This window comes from Brachyistius frenatus, unplaced genomic scaffold (assembly GCF_029030835.1).
Source record: "Brachyistius frenatus isolate BFR_SWC_R1_liver_20210118 unplaced genomic scaffold, ASM2903083v1 Contig_66, whole genome shotgun sequence".
In the NCBI taxonomy this organism is placed as follows: Eukaryota; Metazoa; Chordata; class Actinopteri; family Embiotocidae; genus Brachyistius; species Brachyistius frenatus.
The window spans coordinates 235161-260259 of NW_027210665.1; positions in this window are offsets into that span (position 1 = coordinate 235161).

A 25099-nucleotide genomic window follows, 5' to 3' on the forward strand; every position below is an offset into this window, starting at 1 on the left:
AATTGGTTATTTCGCTGTAAAAGAACATTGCATTCTTCTGAAATGTTGAATAGAAGTAGGCCTATAAGGGAGCACAAAACATTTTAACTCATACTCAAAATACAAATGCTTTAAAATAGCACTAAAGGACTCTGATCCAATAGATTTATTAACACTGTCTAAATGTGAGGGACCATTTGCATTGACTGAAGAACTGTAAAAAACTGTAGAAGTGGAACCTCCTTTTTTCTGCTCCTCATTCACAGCATTTCAGAGGATGATTGTGTACGTTTGGTTGCACGTCATTAACTTTAACTACCAAATATTGTGAGTTTGACCTTAAGTCCCTTTCGAGGATGTATGTCATAAGTTGATTTTATTGTTCCCTAAATAGGCAACCAAAAATATAAAAATTTGCCTATTTGAAATTTGCCATTTTTTGCCAGCTGCAACAGTAAAAGGATGTAAACACTAATGCATCATGATCAAATATTTTGTGTTTTATGTCTGATTTGTAACTGACTCCTTCTACACGGTGGTAGTACTACTTTCATGTACTTGAAAGATCTAAATACGATCTCCACTGCTAGATCATAAATGATAAGAGGACAGTAGCGAACACTAAATGTCTTCTTTTTTTTTTTTTTTGAGAAGTTTAGGTATTGAGTGTAACCACAATGTGAGGTCATGCCATCATATGGTCTGTAATCTTGCTCGGCTAAAGTGACACTTCTGACAGTCCAAAGTATAATTAAAGCTGCGTTCAGACCAACATTACTGAAGGGTGTGTAAAAAAAAAAAAAAAGGGAAAGAAATAGTAGAATCTGAATTATTATTCCTCAAAATATTTTTGGTAGTGTGTTAAATATTTCTTGATCGTTTTATTTTTTTTGGTCATTTTACATCATCAGTGAAAGCTGTAGTGTTTTTTCACAAACTTTTTTCATTTCATTTTTGGGATTTTTTTTTTTTAGGCGATTATGTAATAGGAAATTAAAAGAAAGGTAAGTACAGTATTGGGCCACCATGCCTTACCTATACTTCATTACACCTTGGTATTGGTATTACAGTGTTTAGCCATTTAGATTAGCATGTCAGCATGCCAACATTTGCTAATTAGCCCTTAAACACTAAGTAGAGCTGTGGCTGATGGGAATAGCATAAGTGTGGTTGGTTAAAGTAAAAAATTTTACCCAATGAAAAGAAAGTCTTCATGATTCAATTCATCTTCAGGGGACCATGAATGTCTTCATGACCATCCATCCAATAGCTGTTGGGCCAAAGTTGGTGATTAATTGTCATACAAATAACTGCAATTAAAGATTTTATTTTATTTTTCTGTTCATTTATGCTGCTATTGCGGTATGAGATTACAGTTTAATATACACATACAATTTATGAAGGAGAAGAGCCACTTTTGTGATGTCTGGTTTTGCAGCTAAATTCATGATGTTAATGGCAATGATGTCAACTGATGCTCACAGAAATGCAGTTGGTTGAATATTCGAAGTACATTGAGATAAACAGTTGGTGGTGTTAATTCTCAACTCATGAACCATTAAAACAGAGGACAAGAAGAGGAAGAGATGACATCATCAAAAGTGTTGGTCAAACCTCAAACAAACTGGAAATATTGATGGAAATGTGATTGTTTTTATACAGGTGAATGGAACCCATTTTAGCAGTTAGGAAATATGATTGCAGTCAGCTCAAATAAAATTGCAATCACATGAATATGTATTAACTGTGTGTCAGGTATGGTGAGGCGATGTGGTCCCAGGTACCAGTAACAGCATGAACAAGTGTGTATGACTGCAGGAAGTCCACTTTGAGATGAAAGTTGAGATGAATACAGACTATATTTGATAACGATTTTGTTGCTGACTGTAACAATCAGATCGGGATAGAGTCCTATAAATACTAGCCTTTTGATTGGCTTATATTTAAAGGACTTAAAGACTAAACCGATCACGGGACAATGGGGACGCCTGCACAAAAGATCCCTTTTAAATAATTTGACTAATGGTTCCTGTTTGATCTTGTTAAACATTACATACCCTCTAAACATTAGTGTCAGTTAGTATTGCTCCTGAGAGCATGTTTAGCTCAAAGCACCCCCTACACCCTCAAATATCTGTCAGCTTTGTTATTTTGTCTGTTGGTTACCAAGGCAACAAAAAATTCCCTCTTAAAAAAGCAGATAATCAGTGAATGTCTCAATCCAGCTAGTTTGTGTAAATGTTCACTAAAAATAAATTACACTTGAGCATTTCTTTGTGCAATTCCAGATGTTTTAAATCATTGTTACTGGACTCGGTAAACGATGACTTTATAAGTAGCTGGAAGAAGAAGTCTGAAGTGATGAACAGCTGGTGTTAACCGTGTTTCACTGAAGTTCAGGGGGGGTATTATTTGTCCTGAAAAAGTCACAGAAGAACTTGAACCGCTGTCTGATTCATTCCAGATCTTCAACAAGCCATAATTAAATAAACTAGAGGGACACAAAGAGAAGAGGGAGAACATTTTGGGATGTTAAATGTCCTTTGTTTGAGTATATGTTCACAGAAAGTCCCAAGTATGAACAATGAATGGAAAACAGGAAAACCAAACTTTCAAGTCGAAAGAGCAGCTTGTCCTGTTGAGTTGAAAAGAAAAAAAAACACTTTATCTAACATCTCTATTTATCTCTACAGTGTATGAATACAACATCAGCTATCAGCCTGATTCAAACCATTCTTGTAAAAATAGTTCCAAGCTGAGACAGTTATGGAGCAGACAGACTGTTTTGGTGACTGTCAGACAGGAACTCCGCTCCACACACACACACACACACACACACACACACACACACACACACACACACACACACACACACACACACACACACACACACACACACACACACACACACACACACACACACACACACACACACACACACACATTCACTCCGTGTGTTTGTTGACATTTCCTGTTAATGACCCTGCAGTTATTATGTTGGAATCTGACCGGCCACTGTTCCCACCCTCCCACACACTCCCACTGCCCATACGTTCACACAAAAAAAAAAAAAAAGGCAGAAAGAAAAAAGCCATGCTTCTTTCTCTGAGTGCATTATTGTTTGATATCAGAACATGTTGAAATCTATTCTGTCTCTTAAGAAAAAAGACAAGTTGTGTCTGAATTCTGTTTTGAAGTGTGTTTGTGGACGGTTTAGCTCATTTTCACTACAGAGTGCTGACAAAAGTCCGAGGGATTAGTGCCGTTTCTATGGCAACCTGCTCTTTAATATGAGTTTTTACTATATGGTCGACTATTGACCAGGACATTGTTTTGTGCAGGATATATGCAGGTCTTAAACGTTCAATTCCCTCAAGAAAAGACATTAGGAAAGTTGGAAAACAATGATGAATGTAATTGACAAAAGTCTTGAAGAAGTTTTCTTGCTTAAATTTTAGCTGCTGGGAGACGGTTAGTGGGAAGTTTATTAAATGATAATTTGTTGATTTTAGCACAAACTAGATATTTATTCAATTATCAGCTTTTTGTTCTTTATTTAAGTCCTGGCTCCACCAGACTCCTGCTCACTGTGATTACAGTATGGAAACCCCGTTCACACTAACGTTTGCTCAGCCCCTCTGAGGTTAAAATGCTGCTCCAATAGTTTCAAATTGAACCTGACATCTACGCCGAGTAAGAGGCAACAACTGGAAACGATTCCCAAATGGAGGGTTGCCAGATCAACATATCAACACAATGAATTTGGGTCTGTTGATAACATGAATCAATAAACCGTTGGTGAGCTCAGCAACCGCTTTAAAACACGACGAACAATCGTAGCAGCTCTCCTGTGGCTGGTCGGAGCGGTTTCATGAAACGGTCAATTACCAATGACTCGGTTGACGGGAAGCTTTTAACTCTTATAAACAGCCGTCACATGACTGGTGCAGTGAGGACAACAGCAAACAAAGGCTTCAGTGACAAGATTTGAGATGTTGAATCAGCTGAGATGCAGCAGTCACCTGACTGGTTTGTCCCGCTCGTGTCCAGGTGATGGATGTGAAGGACTGCTCCACTTTATTGACAAAAACTCAAGGGTGAACGAGTAATTTAAACGTGTTTATGCTGTTTTTGTTTCCGGGTAAACCGAGATCTTCACGAAAACAACCTGATAAACATTAGCGTGTGAGATATTTAAGGTCTTTTATGTGGATGTGATCTAATAAATCAGCTCAGCGAAGTTAATACTGTTTCCCTGCTCATTCGGCCGCTCGTGTTCCTACGAACGTTGTTTGCATCTGTTGAGCTATGCGATGCCTCCACTGAGGTCACAGTGAACCTCCCGCTCAGCCTGCAATTAGACCGTCAGAGGTCACGGCACACAGTAAACACATGAAAGCGAAGAAGATGCGAAGCAGATAAACGGCCGCAGTGAGATGAAAGACAAACCACGGCCAAGAAAGACTCCTAAAAGACGAGACTTTAAACACAACAAACAGTGTAAACAATTCATCTCTTTAAGTCTCATTATGGAAACCAGCGTGGTGTTTGTTTGTCATGCAGTCGCCATGTGATAATTGTGTATTTCAGATGTGAATTTGCTGACTGCTCAAACACTTCCTCTGTGCTCTTTCATTTCCTTCTTTCTTTCTCTCAGTCCTGAGAAGAGTTAAAGTTCACGTTCTCCCTCCCGTCACGATAAAGCACAGTATTTACTCGGATCCATCTGCCCACTCCAGAGTCTTAAAACCAGCATGTTTACGCCAAACAATTATTGTGTTATAAATTTAAAAAATGCCTCTTATTGAAAATGTACTCATCTTTAAATGCCCCCGTGGTTGTTTTGGTATTTATTCAATCTGTTCTTTTTGTTTTACAGACAGTGTGGCGATCAGAAAATCACTGTTTTTAATTGTTTTTAAATGTCCTTTTCTTTTGCGTTATGTTTTAATGCTTTTAATGGTTTCATGTGAGGCCCTGCCTATAGAGACAGAATCTAAAACAGTTAGTTTCAGATAGAGGATGAACTGAGGAAATGCATAAGGGGCCAGTTAAAGACAAATAAAGAGTTTTTTTTAACTGTGAATCAAGCAAAGCTACTATAGCGGAGTCCAAGAATTAAAATAAAAAACTGTAAATGAGTATAATGTCACTCCAGTCGATCATACAGCTGTTTTAACTTTGTTTTATGCCATTGTTGTCCGACAACATGACAACGTTTCCTGGGCTGTTTGTCTCATTCCTCTCCAGATCCTGACTGTGATGCATTTTGTCATTTGCTTAAAAAGAAGATGAGCGAGACGTCAACAACATAGAGAGGTGCCGCTCGTCATTAATAAAACACAGAAACACCTGTCATAACGAAGGTACAATGAAACAGCAAAGCGAACAGCAGCCTCCACAATTATTAACACAATTAAATGAAAACTGTACATAATAATCATCATGAGGGATCTATTGAATGTACGTTTTATTTTAGCTGCTAAACTGTGAACTCAGTGTACTTGTGCATTATCATCAGATCTTTGATTTGTGAAATTTGTAACATAATTTCATCATTCAGTCTTTATCAGAGACGATGAAGCTTCTTCTTCTTCTTCTCTGTTTTACAGTTTCCTGAAACTCTGATGCTTTAAAGTTTTAGAAAATGAGTAGGAGTCATTTAACGTAATAACTTCAAGAAGAACAACTTTACATACAGCAGATCAGAGTTTATCTCATGTTAGCTGCTTGCATTTATGAGCCGCCATCAGATTATTTCATGGCAGCCGTGCAGTTGTCACGACAACAGAAACACAAACACACAACATGTCAGTGACAACATCTGTGATGTGATACTGAAGCATGAATTCAGGATACTGGAAACTTACCTCATTGATAATTTGAAACACATTTCAGATTTCATCAGTCTGTTTAATCAAAGTAAAAACTGTTAGAAGAGTTTCTATGAATGTTTTATCTATTTATAGATGACATATAGGAGTTTATTTTCACTTTAGATTAGTTATTATCCATTTTAGTTTGTATAAAGATGTTTAAGTTAATTCTTCTTTGTTAACCGGTTTTGATTTAGTTGAGGTGGGATTTTGTTTTAAAAAAGAAAATACTTTATAGTTTAGATGTTTAGTTTAGTGCAGATTAGATATTGAGTTTACTTTCTTTATCGTTTTAGTTGACTTCATGCATTTCATATTAATAAAATATTAGAAACAGGATCTCACAAAAAATTATATTGATTTGGTAAAAAAAAAAAAAAGTGACAACTGTCAATGTTAATTATAAAACAAGGAAATAAATAACCATCAACTGGTAAACAAGTTACAGGTCAGTAATGGTTTGACTTCTCTGCTCTTAAAGGTCCATATGAAGACAAACATGTTTACAGATTATAGAGCTGAACTCACTGCATGATCCAGTGTGTGTGTGTGTGTGTGTGTGTGTGTGTGTGTGTGTGTGTGTGTGTGTGTGTGTGTGTGTGTGTGTGTGTGTGTGTGTGTGTGTGTGTGTGTGTGTGTGTGTGTGTGTGTGTGTGTGTAGGACTGTGTATGGGGTCAGGGAGGAGACAGGGAGTGGTAGAGAGAAGGAGGTGGGCGTAGCTGCTGACATTACTGAAAATGGAAGGAAGTGACTGTTTATTCCTCTGTAGACGTAGATGCACACACACACACACACACACACACACACACTAAACTACTGACCATGTCAAAATTTATTTTCTTTCTACACTGTGACACTAATAGAAAATACTTGTTTCTGATTAGGCGCTCAGTTTTCTGTTTCAGAGGTCATTTAAGGTCAAAGCAGGGAGTGGCATCGTTTGTCAAGTGAACACTCAACACTATCATCAGCTGTATTGACATTTCATGTACTAATTTATTTTTTCCAACCCAACACATAAACATCACTTTAAATTACTTCCACTTTTATCTCTGGGAAATCATTAATTTTCTGTTGCTTTGACGTAGTGGACAGATCGGTATACTACAACAATCATGAGCCTCGGGCACCATTGCTTTGAGGAACGAGACATTAATCCAAACATAAGGGAATTCAAATTGCTTATGTGTTGCAACAAAATACGACGAAGTCGCTGCTAAATTCAATCAAAACTGATCCAGAAGTTAAAAGCGAACAAGTTTAAGCTGTAGATTGTGTTTTCAACAATTAAGTCTGGCAATGTTTCCGACAGAAATACAACTTGGGAGTTGTAGTTAACGTCTCTCCTAAAGGTTTTATGTACATCAGCATGTTACAACCAGCCCATGATCCAACACTAAATCCACGGACAAAACAATACATGAAAGCAGCCTTGAGAAAAAACAAACGGCCGGCATGCCTGAATGCATTTAAAATGACTGGATCGGTGAATAAAGTGCAGTTTTGGGTGATTTGTAGAATTTGTACGGTCGGGGTGGATGACTTGTTTGTGCTCGATAATTTCCCAGCCCTAGACTGTTGTTGCGAGCTTCTGTAATAATGTGCTGCAAAAGCCTTAAGTCGTGTTCAGATCAAACGCAAAGCACTTTTTTTTACCTCGAGTTACTCGTACGACTGCGGCCGCTCCAATCAAATATTTTCAACTCGCACAGACATCCTCGTCTTTGCATCTACTTTCTATGTAATCGGGAATCATTGGCTTCGCGTTTGGTCTGAACCATCATTAAACTGCCCTTCCTGTAGTCAGCTGTCAAAGCTGTGTGTATAGAAATGGTATCGATTCATATCAAGTCCCAAAATGTATTACAAGTTTATTAAGGGCTTTTTGATGTAGAAAACCCTTTTGGGCCTCTTTCCCTTCTTTAAGGAGGGTTTGAGCCCTAATTTGAACCAGGATTGTTAGTCATTTGTGCTTATGACTGCACCGGGATAGAAGCGCTCCAACTGTGACTCATATTACGTCTTCCCTGGGAAAAACTGAGCATTTATTGGTGGACTCAGGAACCAGACGTTTCGAGGAAAGAGATAGTCACACAGGCTGGACACTCACTGAGCAGCCTACATCTTGTACGCACTGAATCTCCGAGCTTCAGGAAGAGAAAGAGATGTAGTTTGCTGTGGATGGAGGAATGAGACGGAGACAAAAAGATGTGTTGAACTTGACAAATGAAACCAGCTCGGTGTGAACGAACTCTCTGACAGAAAACAGCCTGATGTTAAACATGAGGACACGCAGTGTCCTGCGGAGTTCTGTGTGCTTCCAGCCATATATGGAGATGTTCCTGTGACTGAGGTCAGTTAGCCATGACATCACACAGAGAGAGAGAGAGAGAGAGAGAGAGAGACACACACACACACACACACACATACAGATTAATGTAGGTCAGGAATATAAACTGTAAAACACAGAGGACTGTAAATATTTTAGCAGTGATGTATTTGCAGTGACACACACACACACATAAACACATACACACACAAACACACACAGACCCCCCGGCGAGAGGAGGAGAGGGTGGGGGTGTGTGTGAACAGCTTGTGACGTCTCCAGGCCATGATAACGTCTGCTAATTGTTTCCATCAGGCCTTAGAGTGTGTGGGTGTGTGTGTGCGTGCGCGTGGGTGTGCGTGTGTGTGTGTGTGTGTGTGTGTGTGTGTGTGTGTGTGTGTGTGTGTGTGTGTGTGTGTGTGTGTGTGTGTGTGTGTGTGCGTGCGTGCGTGCGCAAACACAACACTGTAAATATGTTTCAGGTAAGTTTTAAGCAAATCTCTTCAATCTCTTTCTAAAGCACAGTGAATAAACAGGGAGGCCCAGATGTTTCTTACAGGAGAAGAACGAGGAGGTGAACGCAAGAAAACAACAACAAGAAGTTCAGTGGTGTCCAAATGTCTGAGACCACATAAAAAAAATCTGTCGTATTTTGTTATAAACCGGGATACAGTCAGAAAGTCTGAGGATATAAAAGTTATGATAATATCTCTATATATATCTATATATATATAGATATATATACAGTATATAACGATAATCAGCACTACTTTTTGGTCATAAATCAGACTGAAGCAATTTTGTGGCAACTGGTCATGAAAATGATCAAATTTTCTTCCACTGAAGCAGAGCAAAAACTTACCAGAAAAACGATGATTATGTTCCTTCATATATTAGATTTATTTCTTGGCATTTTGCCTGCATTAAAAAAAAAAAAAAAAAAAAATCACAGCAGAGACAGAAAGGAAATGTGAGGAAAAGGAGCAGGGGAATGACATGCAGCGGAAGTCTGGCTGACTCGGGAACGTCCCGGAGTCTCGCTGCTGACATTTGCACCGCTGTGGTATGCAGCCTAACAACTGCCGTTAAGCACGCTGTCACTAGACCTGAAAGCAGTGCAAACCAAATACTATCAGATACTCTCAAATTCGTGAACATTTTCATTCAAACTTCTGAACTGAAATTATAATCTATAATTAAAAATGTTGTACTAAATTTGACAGAAATGCAAAACAGAAGCATCTTCACTGGTGTCAGACCTTCCGCCGAAGGTGTGGCGTTAAAGAGCAACTGTTTCAAATCTGTTCGTCGTGCCTCGTCACGCAGGAGGAAGGACAGCAATCTGACAACACGTGCTGAAATCCTTCACATGTGTCTTCACACCGATCCCGCACCCTGAACGGTGTGAGACTGACATGACTGCGGTGTGATACGTCACACGTGACGTCACCAGCTCACGAGTGACATCAAAGCTGCGTCCGGGGTTCAGCGCCGGGTCGACGTGATGACCGCAAACTGCACCACTGGTGTAAAGTTGCAAGAAGTAAGTCATGCATTTAAAATATTAACTAAGTGCAAAAGTATTAGCATCGATGGAGACTGAAATGTTAAAACACTAAACGATATCAGCATGTAGCGACGACTTCACAGCTGCAGACGGCTTATTTTCTCTACTTAATGTGCTGCCCGGTCAGCAAATCTAGAGTAACGCATCTTAGTTTACGCTGTTAAACCAAAACATGATGACCGCTCGCAGATGAAGTCAATAACATTTCAATGTAAAGAGCCAAAATCATTACAGGCAGATAAACTGGGTCATCTCTGAAACAGCAAGGCTTGAAGGACGCTTCCTCTCAGTGGTGGTGACGGAGTGACAAATCATGAACAGTCACAGGGTGCTGGTGGGGGGTGGGTTGCTAGAGCCACTTAGAAGATTTATTGGATCTGTTGCTTGGTGTCACATAACCACCAGTGGTGGTCTTGGAGAGTCCATGTGGCGGCACGCAAAGGACCAACAGCATGTTAGGCAGGACTGGTCACAATGTTTTGGCTCATCTCTGTTTATATGTTGGTTAAATGTTGAGTAAAAGGTCCCCGACTCCCTCCGAAATATAGTAGAATAGACGTGTAAGGTAGCATTAAATGATATTGCACATGTATGTAAATGATTTACAAATAAATGCATGGAGTTTAAACTATGAATAAATACATTTCTCAGGCAGGTGTGACAGAGACAGAAGGTGTCATGTGTCTCAGAAGTAAAACAGAGTCTCCACAGGACACCGGCACACTTAAAGGAGGAGCAGTTCAACATTTGAGTTAAAGTGGGTATTGCCTTCTTGCTGAGAGTTACATGTGAATCTGTACAAAATTTAAAGAGCAACAAGTCTCAAATTGACATGACAGAAAAGACAGAGTGGTGTCCATCTTCTCATCTAACTCAGTGTCTATTTCCAGCTGGAAATTTTATGACGCCAATGAATGTGAGAGCATGTCTTCTTCCATCTGTACAGATAGACGCCCGAGCATATCAGGGTTTTTACAGAGACAAGGACAGCACTGTGAGAGGACGGGATATTTAAGACCGGGCGGAGAGATCGAAAACATGCCAAAAATAGGATGAGCTTTAATAGAAGGGAAGAACGTCCTCCAGAATAAAAATCAGCTGCCTTCGACTCAAAACTACGAGCCGAAGAGCCGAGATGACAGAAACCAGAGAGCTGAGCTGAACGACGCAGGAGTCCCAACTGTGAAACTCAACATAAATAAACTCGGTCCAGTGAACTGGGTCAGAGTTCATATCAGCAGACTGTCTTCTTTTTAATACCACAGTAATTAATAACACCATCACCGGAATTAGACTGTTTACTGTGTGTTTGTGTTTGTGTGTGTGTGTGTGTGTGTGTGTGTGTGTGTGTGTGTGTGTGTGTGTGTGTGTGTGTGTGTGTGTGTGTGTGTGTGTGTGTGTGTGTGTGTGTGTGTGTGTGTGTGTGTCTGTGGCCATATGTTGAATCTTTAATGAGCTACAGGCCTGCAGCAGTTGTAATGCATGTGTGTGTGTGTGTGTGTGTGTGTGTGTGTGTGTGTGTGTGTGTGTGTGTGTGTGTGTGTGTGTGTGTGTGTGTGTGTGTGTGTGTGTGTGTGTGTGTGTGTTGTCCCACAGGCAGCACAAGCTGTTACTGAAGAAGATGCCTTTGGACACACACACACACACACACACACACACACACACACACACACACACACACACACACACACACACTACAGACTCCTTTTTTTGTACACAGTCAAATGTCTCCTGAGCTGAAATGAGGTTAACAAAAACCTCTTGTTATTCAGAAAAAAAAATATTTGTATAAAGATTTTAGGACACAATTGAGGCTCATAACTTTGCAATGACTGTCTAGTGAATCGTGACACTGTAGTCAGTACAAAATGGCATAAGAAACCAAAGTCAGCTCTACTCTCCACAAAAGAGGAGGTGGAGTAGAACAAAAAAAACTACCAATAAAATAAAACTATTTTCTGGTGTTTTCTACGTCGGTGCATGTTAAATTAGACTACTAAGTTTCGGACACGTCTTATTTTTTGGTACCTGAAGCTCAAAATTGAGCATCTCTGGACGTGTCTCACAACTAAAATGAAATACTAAACCAATACTCTCACTTGGACAATTAAGTGTGTATTTCAGTGTTTTTATGGCTGAAGAGCTGAGCCTTCTCACTTTTTAACCAAACACAGGAGGATTTATTCTCTTGCTTCATGGTGTGGAGCTCTGATTAACATGAACCAGCAACAAGACAGAAACTCTATAATATGCAACATGGCCAATATTCTGTTTTCTATAATCTGAAAGATATTCTGGTATTAAATCACTCAGTTCTGAAACAGGTTGATTATAGCAGTCTGGAAGAACTTGTTCAACATGCCAATTTCGTAAATGCATAAACATAAAATACTCTATATGCATTCACCTTTTTTTTTTGTAGATAAAAATACATTTAAAACATCATACAAGTAAATATAAGTATATTTTCAGGATGAAAATGTTTTGAGAATTTTTTGTGAAAGAAAGTTTTGAAATGGCTTTTAAAGGTCCTCATTTGTAATAAAACTGGAATGTGAGGTTTTAAGATACTTTTACTTATTACAAAACAAAAGTTAACACATGGTTTTGCATATTGTTAGCTTGAACATTGCTGATAATTTTGGGCGCTGTACTTGGTATTATGCAGACGTGACTTTTGGTTAATCGGCAACTTATTTAACGTGCAAACAAACAGTAGACGCTAGCGTCCAAACACTAGGAGGCGCCAAAGAGAGGGGCAACCGATATGTGACTTAGCTCTCAATTTATTATCTCGTCATTAACGTTATTATCTTATTCGTAAATTGAAGTAAATTATTTTTATTTTACTTTTGCCTCCTACACCTCTTTCCAAGTGAGGGGGGCAGTCACTAACGACATCCTCAGTCATAAAAGTGATCTTTCAGAATAAAATGTTCATTTGGAAAATTATGAATAAAATTACAGTCTATCATGCAATTACTGATGAATGACAAAACATAGCTTTTAAATCTCATAATAATTAGATTTGTTTTAGTAATTTATCAAATGACTCCACAGTTTGTTATAAATTTTGTTGTTTTGTTGTTTATTGGATACTGGCCACTTTTCTTTCACTCAACAGTCTCATACAAAACTGTAAAACTATTTCCATAAAGCTTCCGCTCATTGTTTTTTTTTCCTCTTCTCCGCTCAGTGAATGAAAGAATGTAAACAGGATTACGCTGCATGCGTAATATGCCCTGACAACATGTAACATATCTTATTATTAGTACAACAAAGAACCTGCAAAAATCCTTCACTGATATATAAATCAGCGGCTACACACATCGACCTCGGCTGTTAACAGCTGCGTGGATCAATAGACACATAGACGAATACACTAGCTTCCACTTCACAGGAGCAGATGCAGTTTTACATCGGCTTCTTCCTGCTAATAAAGTCCTCGGTGGTGATGTCACATCCTGTCTGGAAGAACAGCCATTGTGTTCCCCAGGAAGTGAACTTCCCACGCACAGTTTGTTCTTCTTCCTGGGGGTCATTCGGTGCAGTGTGACTGATGCTACTTCTCGACAGGAAGAGTCGTGATGAAAATGCATCAACACAAAGAACGCTGCTGTATTCATTAATAGTGGTGTTTATATACTGCCGGCTCGCAGCCACACGTCAGTAGACCTTCATTCATGTACAATCTGCAGCTCCGGCGTCGAGTCCTTCAGTTAATATCGAGGTTTGTGATGCACCAGGACCGTTAACGCCTCCTAGAATGACTGATATAGCGCCCTCTATAGGACGTACACGTCCTAATCACTGTTGTCTGCAGTAACAATTATAAATGCTTGACAGTTTATTTTGGCCATCAAAATTACTTCATAGTTAAATGTGACCATACTGACATAACAAACTACATATTTTTAGATCCTGTGTAAATTATTTCATTATTTTCAATGATAATTCAAAATTATAGAAATGCGTCCTTTATCAATTCACAACTTGCCTGAGAATCTTCATATTATATAGTGTGTATACTTTTGGTGTTTTTTTTTTGTTTTTTTTATAGCTACAGGGTAAATTCTCCGAGGTTTATCGTGTATCATGTTGTAAAGCTATATTTTGACATTTCTGTAATGTAAAGTGCTCTTTGCAGGTATTGAAAGATTTACTATAAATGTAATCTGAGTCCATGCTGCTGAATCTCATTTGGACAGGATTATTACAAGTTAATAAGAGCAATTGTGCTGCTGCCTTTGTGTTGTCACTAGTAACAATAGAGGGAGGGGCAGCCATGGCTCGCTATCTGTAAGCACCTTGATAGACAAAACATTCCTTTGCCTATAATTAAACTCCGCATGAAATCAGTTTAATGCAGTGTGGATAGAAATTTTCCCTCGAGATCTCATTAAGATCTCTTTACAGATTTTGGGGAGGAAATTACTCAGCAGCATGTTCAATGTTAAATTTTGACTTTTGATGTGTTATTTTCATCATATTTTGCATCATTAACATATTGATCACTCATATTGAGTCACGGATGTTATAAGACTGAAGCCCGTGATGAGTTAATTTATAACTGACTGTTTACATGTGTGTTTATATATAGTGCTGGTGTGCAGCTGAAAGTGTTAAATGGACTCGTGTGTGGTGTCAGAGTCTTAAACGAACACAGAGGACTTTGTTCTGTCGTTAACCTGCAGCTTCATTAAGCTAACGAGCTTCAATTAATTATGCTAATGAACTGCAGTTAAAATCTCTCCTGGAGGGAAACAGATAGTCTGTTAACGAGCCAACGGCTGAGGGGCGATTTGATTGGTTCAAGCACCCGTTAGCGTATGTGTGTGTGTGTGTGTGTGTGTGTGTGTGTGTGTGTGTGTGTGTGTGTGTGGAGGGGGGCTTCATCCTGAATGTTATCTCTCTGTGGCCCTGACCTGCTTATCTCTGACAACTAAACACACACACACATACACACACGGTCAGATATTTCCTGTCTAGCAGGAGGCAAGGTCTTGTGTCTGTGTGTGTGCGCATGTGTGTGTGCGCGTGTGTGTGTGTTGGATCCAGCTGTTGGCTTCATATCTGTGACCTCCTGTGACGTGGGTGTGTGTGTGTTGGGGGGGAAGGAAGCTATAACGAGTTCACACTAATTTCATCCCTAATGAAGCCTCTCACTCTGTCTCTGCGTGTGCGTGCGTGTGCGTGTGCGTGTGCGTGTGTGTGTGTGTGTGTGTGTGTGTGTGTGTGTGTGTGTGTGTGTGCGTGCGCGTGCGTGTGCGTGTGCTCAGAGAGCGCAGCATATGGAGGACATTTTCCTGTCCAGTTAGATGAAGTCAGATTTGTGTTGACGAACGCACAATTCAAAACCATCTAAGACATCCATTATAAATATAAAGTAATTTTTAAATTGCTGCTCAGAACAGGTGATGAAGAGATGACATCCTTCGTAGTACACCAAAATTTTTTTTTAAAAATGAACATGAACATTGCATTAATACTGAGCGTGGACACGCCGCATGTCTGACGTCTGATATGAGCGGTGATCAAAAAGTATCGAGACGGTTGGTGTTGCGTGTGAACGGAGCGCAGCGGCGTGACGTGTACGAAGCAGGCGGAAGCAACAACCTGCGTGAGTTACGTCACTTTATCGACATCAGCACCTGAGTAACACGCGTTTTTTTGATCGCTGATACGGGCTTATTTACGCTTGTCACCGTGGACCTGAATAGAGAACACAGACACGTTAACAACTTTGGTTCTCCGACACGACAACACGCCGAAAGCGCCAAAGTTTCTCGGCCACAACAGCGCAATGGAAACAGATGATTCTGCTGTAACGTCATCTATCTGTCCAGTCACATCAACAACTTCCAGCCTTGCACCAGTATTTGTGCCCACTGTTTGTTTTTTTCCATTGATTTTATATGGACCTGCATCTAAAATGTAATTTAGTATTCAGTCTGAACACCTGATCTAAACTTGAATGTGCCATTACATGAATAAATCCAAGAAAAAGGTTTTAGGACGTGATTCACAGTTTGAAAAGTAGTTAAGGAAGTTAATTATCTGACACGATCCTGCGCCGTCAGCCTCATTACACAGTGTGTCACTATGCAGCGTGGAGCTGGAAAACTGTGCGTGAAATTAACCTTCATTTTGACAAATCAGAGGGCCTCGTCACCAACTGGGACCCTCTTTCACTCACTTCGTCCTGAAAGCCCTTTTTTGGGGTGGAAAACGATTGTGTCAGCGTTAAAAAACAGAGACGGCAGTGTGATGTCTTACTGCGCTTTGACTGCCAAACACACTCCCGCACATTAACAGCTGTGTCGTCTCCCACCGCGCTCGGACCGGTTTCCAACTGCTGATGATTCATTAACAGACTCTGCAGGAGGTGAAGCGCTCCTCCTGCTGATGTGAGGCTTCGGCCGTCCGTCCTCCAACACTGCGTGTCATTGTGTATTCTCACATGGCGACGCACGCAGCTGCACTTCATCATGAGACGGGATACGGTCCGAGGAAGCGCCACGAGGCTTCTGGCCACATCAGTCAGCTCATTTGAACTGTTTGTTTCTCTTGTTTGTTTGTTTTTTGTGTCATGAAGCTCAAAACTACCCTCCACATCCATAAGCTCACAAAACGTACCAACAACATGAGTCATTTGTGACCTCCAACTTTACGTCCTTATCAGCAGGACGGCTTCATTTCTCTCATTGGCAGAGGTTTGGTTAGAGTTAATCTGGGTTCGGACAACATGAATACAGTTTGAGTTTGACATGATTTCATCACCGACAAATTTCCAGAGTCCAGCCCGATTATGAATGTTAGGAACGACAAACGATTTTTTTTTTTTACCCGCCTAGTTTGACACAAATCCTACGACATGTTCCTTGTTGTCGACCGTTAGCATGACAGAGAGCTCTCTGGCGTGCTTTTGTAAACAAACAGCAAGTGGGACGCTGTAGTTGTTGTTGTTGTTGTCATCAGGTGGAACAACGTGAACGTCTTTTTAGCGATTCCTTGATGGAGTACCGCGACAGAGTGAAGTAAGATAAATGTAGGCGAGAAACAGTGAAGGACTTCAGCATCCCGGTGAGTCATGATTGACTATTTCTTGCCCCTCCTTAATCAAGGAGGTACTCTGTGTTGCCGTGCCGACCCATCAACAAATCAACAGGGAAATGCTTTGTATCGTAGTGCATAACATTTGATCACAAATGACAGATTTCATAGTGATCATTGTATCACACAGCTCTTATAGTAAGTACGTAACCTCAGATATCCCTCATGAATTGAACAAAACGCCCTGAAACTACCAGATGTTATACATGATTCTTCAAACTGTTGTTTTTTTTAATTCCTTGTTTGTTGTGTTTGTTGTTTGTTCTGCTGTTTGTGTTACTGAATGTTTCTTGTTCTCAGGTCTCTCTTGAAAAATAGAGAGCTTAATCTCCATGAGACGGACTGATTAAATCAAATTATTCGGTCCCAAGTGAACAGATGCTGAACCGGTCCGTCATTTTGTTTACTTAATCTGATGAATAAATGAGAGAGAGAATCAATGCGATTATTGATGCGTTAGTGTGTGATGTCATTCTGGGCGTGTCCTCCAACATAAGAACCTCCAGGACTTCAAACTCATGACTAAACACACACACAGATCAAATCCCTTCTTCTCATGGATGGCCATTACATTTAGTTTCGACATTCATGTCTCTCAGGATTAATTATGATACACTTTTAGATGCATTTTCTTCTTTCCTTTTCCTTCAACAAACTGTATATAAAAGCAAATCACAACTTTAATTTGCCCGATACTTTGGCTTCTGACAAAATACCTGCAAAACTGGTTAGTGGTAATGAGCAACATGCAAAAACAAACCATGGTGACCATCTTCTGTTGTGAGGTGGAGTTGGACTGGACCCAAGCGCAGACACAGACTCGGGCATAAGTTCCAAAAACAGTTTTTATTCGTACAGGTGGTCAGGTACCGAATGTCTTTTCTCCCCCGGTCACCTTCCTCGAGTCGGGAGGGAAACTCCACCGACTTCTCACCGGAGAGGGCGGAACCAGCTAGTGCGGACACGCACAGAGCTCTGGTCCGGGCAATATCTGGGAGACGTAGACACGGCAGTCAGGCTGGCAGTCAGGTACGACAACTGGCACGACAGTGGTAGGCTCCCACTGGCAGCATGGACCACCACCTAACCACTGCAGGACCAGGGTTGATATAGTCCAGGGAGGTGATTAGTGAAATGAGCAACCTGCAGGTGGTGATCAGTTGGAGTGGTGGCAGCTGTTCAGACTGATGAAGGGCGTGGCCATGGGAGGTGACTGGAGGCGGGCAGAGGAAGACAGAACAAAACGCAAAGCACATGGGAAAACAATAACAAACAGACAGGGGAATGACAGCACACATGAGGAGAGGCGATTGGGGACGAAATAGAGGGAGACACACAAGGGTCAGACAGGGATCCTGACATCTTCCTTACTAAACACCATATTACCATTGCCATTGTGAGCATGCTAATTTTAGCATTTAGCTGTGGGCTGAAGTCTCATAGGAGTGCAGATCAAAAAATATTTGCAGATGCCGTATAATGCAGAACCGGTTCTGTTCTGGTTCATGTCACTAAATTTGAACTGTTTTTGCATGATTGCAACCAGAAGTCATAACTGTGACAGCAGCATCAGTCAGTGACTTATTTTGAAAGGGGGAAAAAAAAAAAAGAAAACGTCAACAAATAAAGGCATTGATCTTGTACTTCGTCTGCACAATATCCAACAAATATATAATTATTATTGTTAGAAAATGGCTAAAAGCTTGCAGGGAAACGATACAAAAAACTGCCGGGCTGTACGGCAAGTTTGTCGTCTACTCTACTATTACTCAGGCCTGCGCTGCAGCTAAATGGCGACATGAAAGGAATCTTTAAAAATTCAAAAATTGACCTATTTGGTCCGATGACATTTAGCAGGGGGGAGCTGACAGGAAGTCAGCTATCAGGAGTCTCTGATGGCAGCTCGATTGGAGAAAGACGATAATGTGAGCCAGAAGAAAAGAGGAAGTGTGGGAAAGGCAGCGGAAGGACGACGCATGTTTTTTAGGTGTTGGCATCAAGTGAGAAACTTTTACAGGACTGAGTGGAGAGGCGAGGCCGGCCTGCTGAACACTTTGAGGATGACGGGTGATACGTTTATCGTTCCGTCTCTAAGATGAGTGTCGCTGTTCACAACAAACACTTTTGCCCTCAACATGTTGTACTCATCAGACATTTCACATTTTTCAGACTCTTCTGTTCACATGATGAATATATTTGATCGTATCTCTACTTTATGAGGTCACCGACGACTGATTAAACACTTGTTCTGCACATTTGGGTTTTTGTGTGTTTTTTGGTTTTGTCCTAGACAGTTTCAGGAAATTTGTCAGTGGTTGGAAAAAAAAAACCTGTATTAATCAGAGGTCAAAAGTCACCACACTAACCATTACTTCCCCTCAGCTGGTTTTTGGTTTTAAATACCTCAGTAGCCACGGCAACTGCACCAAACTTCCTCTTTTGACTTTCGACAGTTGGGAGGGAGGATTTGGTACCCGTTGCCCCCGGCGACAGATGTTTGGCTCATGCTTAAGTTTCCGCCTCTCGCTCTTCCTGTAATTGCAGGAAGTTCCTCTCTGTCAAGGCCTCGCCTGTTTAAGGACATCAAAATAAAAGCATTGCATGTTGACCTCCTGTCAAAATAAGAGCTCAGACCTTCACCTCTTGTCAGTGAGAGAAATAACATCCTGGGCACACACACTCACACACACTCACTCCTACAGCTCGGTCTTCCTGCCTCACTCCATCTCTGTCACACAGCCCCCAAATGTTCCTCCACCCGCCAACTTTAAAGCAGGAGTAAATGAAGAAAGCCCTGCTTCTGCTAGAGAGAGAGTCGCTGTGACACTCAGTTAAATATGGTAAATGATTGTTTGGAGTTGTTTAACGTGTGTGCTTGTGGATCTTTGCGCAGACTGTTGTATACAAAATCAACATCTTCTAACTTAATGTTTTTTAAAAGGATTTGACATTTTTGCAAATGTGCTTATTGTTTTTCTTGCTGAGAGTTAAATGACAAGATTGATGCCACTCTCATATATGTGGGGCTAAAACGAGCAGCAGCTTCATATGAACACTGGAGACTGTGACACCTCTGTGGTGTGCTACTAAGTAAGACATAAAATCTTCTTTTTTTTTTATCCAAGTCATTACTTAATATATCCGGTACAGTTTTGAGGTACTTTGCATGCTCTTGTATTCTCTACGTAGGGCAAATATTTAGCTTTTTACACCACATTCATTTCTCTGGTGTCGTTACTTTTCAAATTAGTACACAAAACACGTGATCGACTTCTAAAACATAACACGATGTTACAAATGAATACACCTGACAGTATAAAGAAGCAGATAAAAAGATCACTACCTCGACAAACTACAACAAATACTTTTTGATTTTGAGACAGTGAATGTAGTTGCTTCAAGTACAATTTTAATGAAGGTCTCTTGCTTGTAATGGATTATTTTTATACAGAGGATTTGTTGCTTTTACTTATAATGATCTGAATACTTGGTCCTCGGTTGTGGACATTTCAATGTTGACAGTCAATCCAACTTGCTTGCATGTTTTTGATTTTTGAAAGCCCTTTTTTTTTTTTTGATCCTCGTTGTAGTTGCTAAACTATGATTGGAAAAACATTTATCAGCTGAAGACAATCATGTTTCAGTTTGGTTTATAGAAGTTCATTAATTATCAGCCTTTAACGAGTCAGTTTTGACATTGGTGTGAATCAACTGAAAACCTTTATGAACTCCACAATGCTAGTGGATTAAAAACGAACAGATCAATATTCAGTCTGGTTTTTATTTGCGTTTTTTATTTTTAAAACCTGACAGCCAACCATTGTAAACATTAAAAGAAATTTCCCGATGATTTCAACCTGTGGATTTCACATGAATGTGACTATTGGTGCTCTATATACTTCATCTCTGTTGAATGTGAATGAATATAACTGTGATTAGATCGGACAGCAAGTCATTTCTGCGAGTACTTTTGTTTAGGTCAGACTGATAGACAACAAATGTGTAAATCTATCTTTTTTGGAAAGCTGCAGGGAGCTTAACCCCAATATGCACCATTTTGTTTGACTCCTCGTGTGCCTGAATCTCTACGATGGAGGAGTAAAGTTCAGAGTTACGATGACCCAGAGCACCACAATGAATGGGGAAAACACTGGACTTAAATAAACCGTAATTTTCCTTTAAATGTGATGTTTGCTTGATTGTTTTCCAGACAACATCTCCACTGTTCATTCATCTCTCTTCCACACAGCGAGGAAGTCTTCTCAACCAGCTGACAGCTGCACTCACGGAGTGTGTGTCTAGAATTGCCATGGTAACCCACTTCCAGGACCCCCCATCCGGTTTGTTTATTTTCTGAGCTAAAATAAACAAACAGGAAGTGAGACAGAATGGCAGGAATGGGACGTCCTGTGAGAGGAAAGCAGCGATATTGATACGGTCCAATCAGAGAGGAGGAGTGGCAGTGAGGTCACTTCCTGTCAGCTCGGCACCATCAGAAGGAAAACTCTGAAAACTGCAGCTGGTTTCTATTCAGAACAAAAATGCTTTGTGAAGTCGGTGTGTGAATGCTGCAGCATCTCTCGCTCACGCGCACACGTCTGACTGTCCCGTATTTACTCTGATTTTGTTTTTTACTCCTCACCGTGGCAGAGACTGTGATGTTGTTGTTGTTGTTGTTGTTGTTGTTTTCATCGCGGTTGCCAGTAGCGATGTTGACATCAGGAAATAGAACAGCTGCATAACTGGAGGCATCACCACAGCAACACAGACCCACAATGCCTCTGGAGCAAAACAGCTGTTCTGTCTAAGGGCAAGAGACACAGCAACAAACAGAGAGACAAACAGAGAGACACAGAGCATCTCCTGTAGGGACATGACGGCTGAAATTGAGGCTAAATCGGTTGTTGGGCTGCTGCCAGTTTAAATACTGATCACACACAGCAGGAAACAACTTCATTATGAGCCCACAAACTGAACAGCTCTCCTGGAGAACTGTTTCTGTGAGTGTCATTACATGCAGCTTTATCAACTATATTAAAGCAGCTAATCAATGTTTCATATTAATAATGGACTGAATGAGAGAGCTCTGCACTGTACGCCACCGGCTCAGCATCGAACAGTCAGAGTTAGTGAGTGATATAAAGTGGAGCATTCAGCTGCTAAAGACACTTCAGGAGATGGTTTTAAATTCCTTAACAAATCATTTTATTGTTGTTTGTGCAGATAGCAGACACACAGAGGAGAGTTTGTGACTCTGGGGCTAATGTGTGTCTGGGGATTTGCCCATTTTGCCCAGGTAATAAGGCCCTTAATATTTTAAAATGTATGTTTTAGTTACTATATTTAGGGCCCGAGCACTGATGGTGCGAAAGCCCTATTGTTATCCAAGCGATTATTATGATTCTCCGTAAACAACTGCATTTTTGGCAGCTTTATCATACTCAAAAACTCATGAAAGTTGGTACACCCGTCTCTCCTAGCGAAAAATGTCGTATTTTAGTGGAGTCGCGAGTAATATTCATTATTCATTCAAATGTGACCAAAATTACCACAGACATTCTTTGGATAGTAGATATACATGTTTTCAAGAGGGTCTGCAGTGATATTAAATATCTTCCTGTAATGTGTAGTGTATGCAAAACTTTTTTAATTTCTCCAAACGTTTCAACTTCACTAAAAGTTGAATCACCATCAACATGCCAAGGTGGAATCTGAACCATTAATAGCAACCTTGGTGAAGTAGAATCTTTTACCTGTTGAGTTAACCAGACTGTTGATTGAGTCGCTGGAAGCTCTGTGAACTCCGTGAAACACTTTCTCCTGCCGCAATTCGTCCTCCGGCGGCGAAGATAGTCCAGCAGTCTACAACACCGACTCCGCGCTGGAAACGACCTCGTGAAGACACGGGTTCGAGCCCCGCCGAGGTAACACACAAGGTTCACGGTTTACCCGCCGAGGCAACACTCAAGGTTCACGGTTTACCCGCCGAGGTAACACACAAGGTTCACGGTTTACCCGCCGAGGTAACACACAAGGTTCACAGTTGACCCGCCGAGGTAACACACAAGGTTCACAGTTCATGGAGGGCGAGACCTCCTGGGGTGAGTCCCTCTAAGGGTAAGCCACATGTTTCATGGCGGGTGAGTCCCTCTAAGGGTAAACCACACAGGTTCGGGTTTGTACATGCAGTCGTACTAATACTAGCTATAAAACAAATAAATAATATTTTTTTTTCCATATTTCAGACATGACTGTATGACACAGTGGTGAGGAGATAGTGAGCAGATACCTCAGTGAGAAGTAACTTGAGAAACCTTCAGAACCTTCAGAAAAAGGTCATACTCCAAAAAGTCATGAAAAGTCATCCAAAATATCCAAAGTATGTCGTCCAAAATATTCAAAGAAAAGTCATGTCGTCCAAAATATGATATAAAAGTCATGCTATAGCACGTCCAAAAAGTGACCCAAAAATGACTTTTAGGTCACTTTTTGCTGTAGTGTGAATTTTTTTTTCATAATTTGGATGACATGACAAAAAAGTCATTACAGAAGGGGGAATTGAATCCCCAAACCTTTCACTGAGAGTCAACAGTGCTAACCACTGCACTACCAATGTTCCCAGGTGATGGGCTGCATTGTGACAAATGTTTTCATGTGTTTTCAAGGCGGTCTACAGTGACCCAAAAGGCATGTTGTAAAAAAAAATGGCCCGGCATTTTCAAAGTCAAAAATGACTTATGATTTTTTTTTTTTTTTTTTTTAGTCATGACAAAGGGAGGGCTCAAACCCCAAACCGTACTGAGACTGAGAAGCAACAGTGCTAACCATTGCACCACCAATGTTCCCAGGAGATGGAATGTGACAAATCTTTGGCTCACAGCAACCTAAATAAAAATAAAACACTAGAGGTTTGAAGTTGAATTCAGTTGAAATCCACAGAAAAGAACAGATCAGAACGCCCTGACGGAAAAAAAATAAAAACTAGTTCCGGTGAGTCACCAAAGCATTTTCAGAGAAATGCAGATGGACAGACAAACAGTGAGGTCAAACGTGAAAACATGAATCAGGACATAAGATTTTGTGTGTGTGCTATTTGTGTGTGAATTCCATGACTAATTAAATTTGTACTTCCTGTCCAGGGTTCCCATAGTGACTGTGGGAGAGACTGAGGTATTTGATTGTACTGCAACACATAAATACACAAAAGTAAAAACACACAATGGGCAGATAAACACTGCAGCAGAATGGGAGCCTCCATCCATTCCTACACAGTGTACAATGACAGTTCTTAAGTTTCTGATCATGTTCCTTCACTCGGCGGCCGCAGGAGGAGCAGAAGCTCTTCTGGACGTTTTTCTGGTTCAACGTGAGAGAAACTGGACAGGAAACCGTAAAATATACAATATAAAGAGGCTATGTTTGTGTTGTTGGTGTTTCAGCTCTATTGTTCTGTTTTGTCCCAGATCTGACAAAACTAACTGTACTAATGATGAAGAGCCTAATACACACACACACACACACACACAGACACACACACACCGCGGTGTTTAGTTGTTAGACAGCAGAATGGAGCTCTGTTGTCACATCTGCAGCTCTCTGCATTTTCCTTCACACAGAGGCCGAAGGTTATTCCACCACTGGGAGGTCAGAGGTCGGAGGTCGCCTCCTCCTCATCCCACGGCCGCTCCTCCCTCTCTGATGTCTTCGAGCTTCAACTTGAGTCTCAGCGTGACCGTAGTTTTTTGTTGCTCTTTTGTACGGAGACAAAGAACTTTTTCATCGTCTCGGCGTAGAGCAGCGATAGCGGACTGCATTGTTTCAACGTGTTGTTGTGCAGCGTTTGTCATCGCAGTTAGATGATGATGAGCAGCAGAGGATCAGCAGGTTTTACTGTGAACTTGAAAACAGATTTTCTTTCTTCAAGAACCAACATGCAGCCGGCTGAACTTGTTTTGAACCATTAATCAACTAATTTCCCTTCAAACTTTACCGAATCTTTAAATCTGCAAAACATTTGTGGGCAAACAGCAGCAACATAAATACATTATTACCTCGTAAATAATAATAAATAATCTAATCTTAAATGTTTTTTATTCCCTTACAGGAAAAAAAAAAAAAAGACCACATGAGCTTCCTGTGTTTTCCACATGGGACACATGATCGTATGAATGACAGGTTCAACACATGTTGCAAAGTATGATAACATGGGGAAAACATGTGGGAAAGTCTACATG